This window comes from Sitophilus oryzae, unplaced genomic scaffold (genome assembly GCF_002938485.1).
Source record: "Sitophilus oryzae breed Bouriz unplaced genomic scaffold, Soryzae_2.0 scaffold_1120_pilon_pilon, whole genome shotgun sequence".
Classification (NCBI taxonomy): domain Eukaryota; kingdom Metazoa; phylum Arthropoda; class Insecta; order Coleoptera; family Curculionidae; genus Sitophilus; species Sitophilus oryzae.
In genome coordinates this window covers 16,566-26,589 of record NW_022145750.1, presented here as the reverse complement: position 1 = coordinate 26,589, position 10,024 = coordinate 16,566, and the positions used below count along the sequence as shown (strand labels likewise).

General features: G+C 30.0%; 1 long non-coding RNA gene across 1 annotated transcript; it reads right to left on the bottom strand.

Annotated features, from left to right (window-relative positions):
• Positions 1–917: 917 nt before the first annotated feature.
• Positions 918–1,616, bottom strand: LOC115886012. The gene is made up of 2 exons (XR_004050824.1): positions 1,045–1,616; positions 918–969 (listed from the first exon to the last, which is right to left on the bottom strand). It is a non-coding gene; the product is annotated as an uncharacterized LOC115886012 (long non-coding RNA).
• Positions 1,617–10,024: the final 8,408 nt, after the last annotated feature.

The following is a 10,024-nucleotide window of genomic DNA, read 5'->3' as shown; positions in this document are numbered from 1 at the left end:
AACGACCATCATCACCAAAAGGTATACTTACTGTTGCCCCCCTCCCTGTTTCTAAATCCAGGAGGTGGTCTCTGCACAAATTTAAATAAAAATAGACTTTAATCTAATGGAAAAGCAAAAAAAAAATTTTTCTAATGTTTTAGTGATAAAATTTTACTTTATGACCATAAGTATTAGTAAACAAGTAAAACTACAAACTAACAATTAAGGAAGTACAATTAATAACTTTAACACACACTGAATTTAGACTAAAAAGGAAGAAAACAATTAGGTACTAGCTATAAGCAAATAAATAAATTTTAAACATGGTTACTGTTGTAGGAAGCAACACTCCTAAGGAGATTTTTTTGATCTCGGATTTGAATTAAAGTTTTTTGAGAACAAAACTTAAAGGAATGATGCACCTGCTCTGAGGCTTGCTCAGAGTAAAAGCCCAATGTTTTCTGTGAAATACAAAATCCACTATATGGTGAACAACAGCGAGAATTTTTGGAGTAAAACTGATTTTCGTATCTCTTATTTTGTCGAAAAATTCAGGGAAAATTTCAGTATATAGGCATCATAATTGGTATCAATATATTTTCCAAAACAGCTGGCTACCACATCATTGAAGGCACAAAATACTTCTATTTATTTGTTGTCTAAAAAAATAAGCAAAGGGCTTAGTGTCCAAATAACAATAATAAGATAAAGATTTGTTACAAAGTAAGTACCAGGATCTAGTGCTTTAAGGACGTCAACTTTTTTTAGCAAGTTTCTGGCATTATTTCCATTAAATCTGCTGTAATGGTCTAATTGTATCCCAGAACTTCTTAGCCAGCTTTCAGCAATTTCCGGAAAGTCCTTTTTTAGAGAATCGTATATTTTTTGTACAACTCCCATCAACAAAATGTAACTCCGGCGTTGGAATATAGTTGATAATTGGAAGATCGTCATCACCAGTTATTAAAGGAATGTTGACGCAATTCTCTAAAAATTTTAATTAAAGTTTGCAAAAAATAACTATTAAAAAAGTCAATAAAGTAAACTTAGCAGTACACTTACTGTACTTTTTTCTTTCTTTTAAATTTCCACCTGTCTCCTCGTTCCATAATGTACTCCATTTGGAAATATCTTTTATGGATCGTAGTTCTCCCCTTGACTGTAAATTTTTGAGTTAACATCACACCAAACACATGGATGGCATGATGATGAAGATTGAAGGCCCAATATAATCATTATCAACTTTAGATCTGCGGCAAATGTGTAAGAACTGACTCCACAAATAGTATAGAGTTGCAAAATCTCAAACATTGCTCTGTTATTTTTGTAGGTTTCTATTATTTTGGGAGCCAATTCTATTATAATAAGTTTGTTTATTCCGGTACATTTATGTTTTTCTTGTTTTATTTCGGGATTTTCGTAACAACATAAAGACAGACAAATTTTTAAAGATCCACCTCCACTATCTATGCCTAGTTTTAAATGGAAATCATCAGTAAGTTCACGTCTTTTTAAACAAATGGTATTTCCACCTGGCCAGGCAGGCAAATTGGCAAAAAAAATCTCCTTAAGGGTGTTGCTTCCTACAACAGTAACTATGTTTAAAATTTATTTATTTACTTATAGCTAGTACCTAATTGTTTTCTTCCTTTTTAGACTAAATTCAGTGTGTATTAAAGTTATTAATTGTACTTCCTTAATTGTTAGTTTGTAGTTTTATTGTTTACTAATACTTATGATCATAAAGTAAAATTTTATCACTAAAATATTAGAAAAAAATATATATTTTTGCTTTTCCATTAGATTAAAGTTTATTTCTATTTAAATTTGTGCAGAGACCCAACCTCCTGGATTTAGAAACAGGGAGGAGGCAACAGTAAGCATACCTTTTGGTGATGATGGTCGTTATTTATTATTAACAAAACTTTTTGCGCGCTTGTTACTTTGGTTGAAAAAGTTTTTTTTTTAATTTGTGTAGAGCCCCCAATTGTACGTCGGCGATTTTAATTTTTATATTTTTTTGAAGCCAGTGGTATCGGCATTTAAAAAATAAAGTACTCAATATATTTTTTTTCTTGACATCTTGACCCAGGCTAACTGTGCTAACAGAACTAAGGATATTAAACAACCAAAAAACTTGTAAAAGTACTCGTTTTTTTCGATCTTATGATATTTTTAGTGACGCATATCTGAGATACAAGGGATTACACAAAGAATGATGTGTACTATATTATGTAATTATGGCATCTATAAAAGTCAAACTATTTGGAATATCTATATCCGTTCATAAGGGATAAACCGCGTAAAACGGATGAAAATGGGACACCCTGTACAGAACTACGAGTTCCCGATTAGCGCTTAAAACGTATATAAATTCACAGTTACAAAAATTGAGACGGTACATTCGGACGTTCCGTGTGGGGGGAGCTGTGTGCACTGCGGCGAAAAATTAGTGCCATTTTGATTTTATATTTACCTTATATATATTATTAACGCAATTTTTTCATTTTATTTCTCACTATCTCTGTAATTAATATACGCTAAAATCAATTCGTACGTAATCGCTACAATAATAAATACATCTTTTTGATCTAAATCAAAAACACAGCATATTCTTTTTGGTCTATTACCTCCTTTTTACAACTGTTACTTTTTCTCTATAGATTCGTTTAGGCCTCTAATAGAAAGGTGCGAATTCATATTAACTCAATAAAATCCCTAAATCTTTTTGGACTCTACAATCTATTTAGTCTACTAGCCCTTTGGCACTTATTTTCTCTTAGAGTTGTCTTATTTGACGTGCCCGAGGGGTATTTACAAAAGTAAAGTTATTGCAAGCAAAAGATCTAATCAAAACCTTTTTTCCTGTTAGAAAATTAATTATACTCAACAAGGTATTTCATTTTTGGCTACTACAGGGTATGGTAAAAAAGTTCGCAACCAATGGAGTTTTTACTAAATAAAAAATTATTTTACATATCCCGTGAACTGTCAAATTAAGAAAGTCCTCCTTTAATAGGGAAAAAGTAGGCTTTGTGCATTTCCGTTTATGTCGACCGCATAATTCAACTTTTTCCAGATATTCAACTCTCCCGAAACAACATTTTTTAGCTTTACAGTTTCTCACACCGAATTGACGAAAAACAACAGTGGATTCAAGGAGTTCGACGAAACAAAATCAAAAAATTAAATAGGCATATACTATGAGAGAATCTACATATATATAAATGCTAATGTTTATCTGTGTCGTCTCTACTGAAGTAACGACTTGCTCTAGAAAGTTGCTTTTTTACTAAAAGATAGCTAATTGGCTTTACTAGAAACTGTCGTCGCCGGATTTTTTGTTTTTCATTTCTTAATTAAAAAAAATTAAGATATTTTCTTCCTGGTGTCGTGGCGGATGCGCCAGGCTTCAATTAGTAAAATATAATTTGCAATATTAATGGTATACTTTTTTCAATCAACTAGTAATTAAATGTTTATGAACATCTTCCAAAAAATTATAATTATGTACCTTTAAAAAATTTCGTTAGAGCCGAAATAGCCTCAATTATGACCCCACTAGCAAAACCGATACTCGCTACCGTAGTTAAACTCATCTAAAAAGTTTTTTAGCTGGAATAATAAATTATAATACAAGTTAGACCTTTTGAAGATATCAAAATATTTACTTTTTTATTTTTATTTTTAGAATTTTCACAAATTATACTTCCTAATACTTTTAGAATAATTATATAATAAATGTTTTGTATTACTCGCTATTTTTAAACCCGTATATTTGTATATACCAGTTGTTTACGATATTCTACGATAGTGGCAGCACCGGCGGAGAATGCACCAAGCCTATACCAAACTTGTTAGATACTTCAAACCAACATATATTGTCTTTTTTTTACTTAAGTATTTAGAATTATTGCAAAGTCAGTAATACGGAAATTAACATTTTTATTTTTTTAACATTTATTGTAGGACAATAAAATAACATGGCTGCATTAGGAATTATTTTTTATTAGATTCATTGTCTTATATCCTTCAGACAAAAAAAATAAAAAAATAATCAAAAAATTTATATTTTCTGAAAATCCTTATATATATTTATGCAGAATGGTATATAGACGTAAAAATCAAATTCGGAAGAACTTTATTTTGACTTTTTTCATTGGCTTCTCTCTTTTCTTGTTGACATTTTTCGATATTTTATCATTTAAAGAGGATTATTGTAATTCACCGCGATGAAGCAGTTATGATAGTGATATCTGCCATGACAGTAACAAATGTTAAAATGTTTTTGTGTGATATTAGGTATGTTGAAATAATTCCTCATAAACTATTTTTCGATATATACAGGGTGTCCCCGACTGAGCGTGCATTAGAAGTTTCTAGAGAACTACAATATCTAGATTGGAGATTTTTTGCATATCATTGTTTCACAACGAGATCTATCGATTAAAAATATTTTCAATATGGCGGCACTTCAGGAAATACCGGAAGTTGATAGCAACTTTCGTATTTTAAATGGGTGCCCCCATTTTTTATTACATACTTAAATTCTCTGTAAAATTTTATACATTTTGATATTAAACACTCTATATCTAACATTGACCGTTTTTGATAAAACAAATATTTAAAATTTTTGAACGAAAAAAATTGCCTGTCAAAAATATGTGTATTCTCTAAACGTCAAATTGAGTGATTACCACAGCCACTGTACCATAGAGAGAAAACACGTGGCTATCTATTTCAAAAATTAAATTGTTCGAATGTCATATGATAATGACCGCAGCTGTCATAGAATTGAGCGATTAAAAAATTGTCATAAAGCATTTTTTCAAATGGAAACACGCTTTTCTTTATTTCATTAGTGAAAAGGCTTTTCAATTCGTTACTTTTTGACTATACATGTTCCTATACCTAAAATAAATCGTTTTTAAGTTATTGAAGATTTAATTTTAATGCGTATATTTTTCTTGATTTTAACCAGTAGCCTTTGACTTTAAACGTGAAGTGATGTAAAAAAAATAGATCTGGCCAGATTATATTGTGACGCTTTGTTCAAAAAGCAGCATCATTTCAGAGCCAACTTTGCGCTGTTTTTTTTTCGATCATACGGAATATTATTATCAACTTTAGGTATCACTAAAGAGCGAAAATAGGAGACATATTTTTATAAATACACTTTTTACACTCTTAAGCAGCATTTATAATATAGGAAATTCAAATAATTTGTTTTCTGACAGATGGAAATAAATTGTCTGACCGGTTGACACTTAATGTCAAAGGAAGCTAGATAAAATCAAGAAAAATATACGTTTTCAAATTAAATCTTAAATATCTTAAAAACGATTTATTTTAGGTACAGGAACATGTATAGTTAAAAAGTAACGAATTGAAAAACCTTTTCATTAGTGAAATAAAAAAAGTGGGTTTTCATTTGAAAAAAATGATTTATGATAATTTTTTAATCGCTCAATTTCATGACAGCTACCGCCATTATTATATGACATTTGAACAATTTAATTTTTGAAATAGATAGCCACATGTCTTCTCTTTATGCCACAGTGGCCATGGTAATAAGTAAATTTGACTTTTAGGCTATACAAAATTTTTTGACAGGTAGTTTTTTCGTCCAAAAATTTTAAATATTTTTTTTCTCAAAAACGGTTAATGTTAGCCCTTAACTGGTCCGGCGTCGTCTGACAGATTACGCCAAATAATTAACTCATTCTTATTAGTTACTAGGACCGCCTACAGTTTTGGCGTTCCAGCTAATACTCCCCCTCTCTATCAACAACTGATAGCCATATTTATGCCCAAACTGGATTAGTTTTTTAGAAGTTCTGGCAGAAGTTACTTAAGCCGTAGTCTCTCAGACGACGCCGGACTGTTTGTGTAAGATTTTGTGTGTGACAAACTTTTGTAAAATATGGCCGGGCCTTCGAAAAGAGTGCATTTAGGAGACTCTAGTTATGAAGAAACTCTATTAAAGTGATATGATGAGGACTGTGACAGTGACAATATGACAATCTGCCAGACAAATGCGTTTGACAATGTCAAATATTCCACGAGAAATACAATTTACAATAATTGGTATAATACTTACAATTCCTGTACAACCAAAACACGCCCACGCAGATATTCTTATCCTAGAGTTCTTATCCTAGTTACAGACAATGTTATGTCCTAGTTAATTATTATTAATGCCTAGAATGTACGAATCCATTTTGTAAAACATGTTTAGGAAAACAATGAACTTTGCCTCATGCTGTAACTAAAAACTTTTTCTTTAACTCCAGTTTTATAACTTATTTTTTTTATATATCGTATTAAAAACTTATTTCTATATTGTAATGACTGTTGGTAATTTGGTTTTACTTTTTAGAGCTTAGTAAAAACCTAATTGATTTTTTTTTCAAATTTATATGTATGTTATTTTATTTTGTACTATATTTTCTTAAAGTTTATATTAATTGAATCCATTTTTGTCTAGATTAGTTCAATAATACATAATATAATATATAATGAAATAAAAATTTGTTATTTTTTAGTTTTTGTGTATTTTTTAAACTTTTTAGAAGGAGTAGTCCTACAGACTACGCCGGACCGTTTATGATACATATCTATTACCGGACCAGTTAAGGGTTAGGTATAGAGTGTTTAACATCAATATTCATAGAATTTTACTTAGAATTTAAGTATGTAATAAAAAATGAGGGCACCCATTTAAAATAAGAAAGTTGCTGTGGTGTTTCCGGAAGTGCCGCTATATTGAAAATATTTTTAATCGATAGATCTCGTTGTAAAATAATGATGTGCAAAAAATCTCCGATTCTAGATACTGTGGTTCTCTAGAAACTTCTAATGCACGCTAAGCCTGGGACACCCTGTATGTCCGATGGACGTTTATTAAAAATATTTCCATTTGTTGAAAACTTTTTTGGCACACCTTGTATAATGTATTTATGTACAGGAGAATAATTTAACAGAGCTATTCAGAAGGAAATCTATTCTAATACAGAAATCACCACAGATGTCATTGGTAGTAATCACACGTTTTAAGACACTTAACATCTGTTTACAGTGTCACCTGCTCCATAAATATGCTTCTTTACAGACTTACACTTTTTTTCAATTCGTTTTTTAGCTACTGCCTTATCCACAGTAACAACATATTCCAGTAGCCATCCTAATTATTTTATGCATAGCTTATTTTTTTCAATTAATTGAGCACTATGGAAGGAATGGGTTCGCCATTTTTTTTCACACATATTTGGTCTAGTAATATCTAAATGCATATTTTTAAAATCACAGATTATCAAAAGAAAAAATAATTTGTTTCAATTGTAGATGTATTCATAAAGATATACTTAAAATTTGAAAGAGGAAAAATAATATAAAAATGTTTGCTCAGATAAAGCTAAAAATTAAAAAGGAGACAAAAAATTATATAAGGTTTAAATAAATAAACGCAAAAAAGTATGTTTTTTATATAATTTTTTTTAGTTTGGAGTTTCCCTAAGTGAAGTAGCTGTTGTCGATAATCTTGTGATCTTGGTCACTCTGTACAGGGTGGTCGAGATTGGTCTGTTTTAACAGAGAACCCCTATTTCCTGACTAGATAGAGCAAAACCGACAAAGATGTCATGGGCTCGATTTCTGAGACATTTAGTGGCGTAAACCGCCTGTTGATATTTTCACTGCCAACTGAGATACGGGGTCTTTTTGAATTTTTTACCATTTGGAAAATTGCCCATAACTTTTGTATTTCGCGAAATAATAAAATTCTGTAAAAACGTTCTTAAGGCACTTTTTAAGCACAATCCAGTGGCGTAGTCAGTTTTTCTCTATGCTTGCTCTTTTTGTCAGAAATAATGAAAAATGTAATTTTTTAAATGGAAATCATAGTCGGCTATGAACTTAAAAAAATGCTGGCGTTTAATCCTCTCCAACGATATAAGTTATGAGTATCTATTTCTAACAATGAGAGAAATATTAGGGTTTTTATTTTTATATCGAACCGGGCCTTGATTTTGTGTTGGCCTATTTATCACAATTTAATATTCTATATTATTATTTATACGCATAATTAAAGACTTTGAGAAGGTAAATTAACATTCTATATTAGTATTAGTAATTACAATTGAAATCTATACAATAAACAAAGAACAAAACTAAAAAGTATTTTTTGAGTGACGAAAATAGTTTTCTAAAAAAGTCATTGAAATCTTCAAGAGTTACAACGATTTATTAGGCGAACTGGTGTAATAAGTCCAAAAGCTTGCCTAGTAGCCTTCTGCAAGTCTTCTCTCGTCCCAATGGTTCTTCTCTTATATATAAGGTCTTAATTTCACCCATAAAAAAGTCGAAAGGAGTTAAATCACAGGATCTAGCAGACCAAGATATGGGCCCCTTGTTCCAATCCAATTCTCTCTAAATTCTCCATTTAATAGTTCAGTTGTAACCCTGGCGTTTTAATTGTAATTGGTAATACTAATACAGAATGTTGATTTACCCTTTCAAAAGTCTTTAATTATGCAGATAAATATTAATATAAAATATTAAATTGAGGTAAAAAATAATTAGGCAACTATGTCAACATAAAATCAAGGCCCGCTTCGATACAAAGATAAAAAACCTAATATTTCTCTCATTATTAGAAATAGATACCCACAACTCTATATCGTTGGAAAGAGTTAAACGCCAGCATTTTTTTAAGTTCATAGCCAACTATGATTTCAATTTAAAAAATTATATTTTTTATTATTTCTGACAAAAAAAGCAAGTAGAGAAAAAAACTGACTACGCCACTGGATTGTGCATAAAAAAGTGCATTAAGAACGTTTTTACCAAATTTTATTATTCCGCGAAATACAAAAGTTATGGGCAATTTTCCAAATGGTAAAAAATTCAAAAAGACCCCATATCTCAGTTGGCAGTGAAAATATCAACAGACGGTTTACGCCATTAAAAGTGTCTCAGAAATCGAGCTCATGATATCTATGTCGGTTTTGCTCTATCTAGTCAGGAAATAGGTTTTCTCTGTTAAAACAGACCAATTTCGACCACCCTGTACAAGTAAATCATTGTGTAGGGAAAAGTCGAAAAATTCTGTTATTTTTTAGCATAATTTTTTGGCGCTTATTTATTTATACCCTGTATTAAAACAAAGTTAAAACTCAGAATCTATGGACAATATTTGTACACAAAATATAAAAGGGCACTTCTTACTTATATTTGACTAATAAAAAATTACTTCTGATCTGATCATAAAACAGACACAATATTCGTTCACTGTGGTTAAAGTAGGTAAGTATGTTTTTTACCCTACAGAAAAGAAACATCAACTCAAGAGTACTTTAAAATACACCGACATGTATCTAAACTTAATGTACATATAAATATAAAATTTTAAATAATTTAGGCGGGAGAATGTTGAAAATTAAGGCGTTTGAGATGGCACAATAATGAAAAGTTTAATTTTAAAACTAAAACATTTTTTAAAGATAATAATAGATCAAAAGAACATTATTAAATCTGCAGTTGGATATACTAAGCATAAAAAACAATATTTCTTTATGCGTTAAACTTATCTTTCTAAATTGGTAAGTCAAAAAAATATCAGCAAAATCAAAATCAGAATATCATTAATAAATATGTTGTGCATTTCAATATTGTTCTAGAAAAAACTGGGGAAAGAAATAATTGGAAAACAAATATTTCATTAATTATGCAGTTAGTAGATTAGAATAGCAGTAGTACATTAGAATTTGACTGCTATGAGTTAATTTATAAAAGGGTCTAAAGAAGAAGTTTCAAATAACATGAAACTATATTTGCGTTTCAATTGATAAGAGAAGTTCACTAATACGCTCATTTAATAGAATTTAATATAGTGCGTATGCATAAGCATTTGGATAATAAATAAAAAATACAAAAAAACGTTGGCGCAAAAATTTTATCAGTTCTGTTTTGGTTTGGTACGTGAAAAATAAAGTACATTATTTATAAAGTTCTTCAAATATAGCAATTCAAAAATGTTAATACA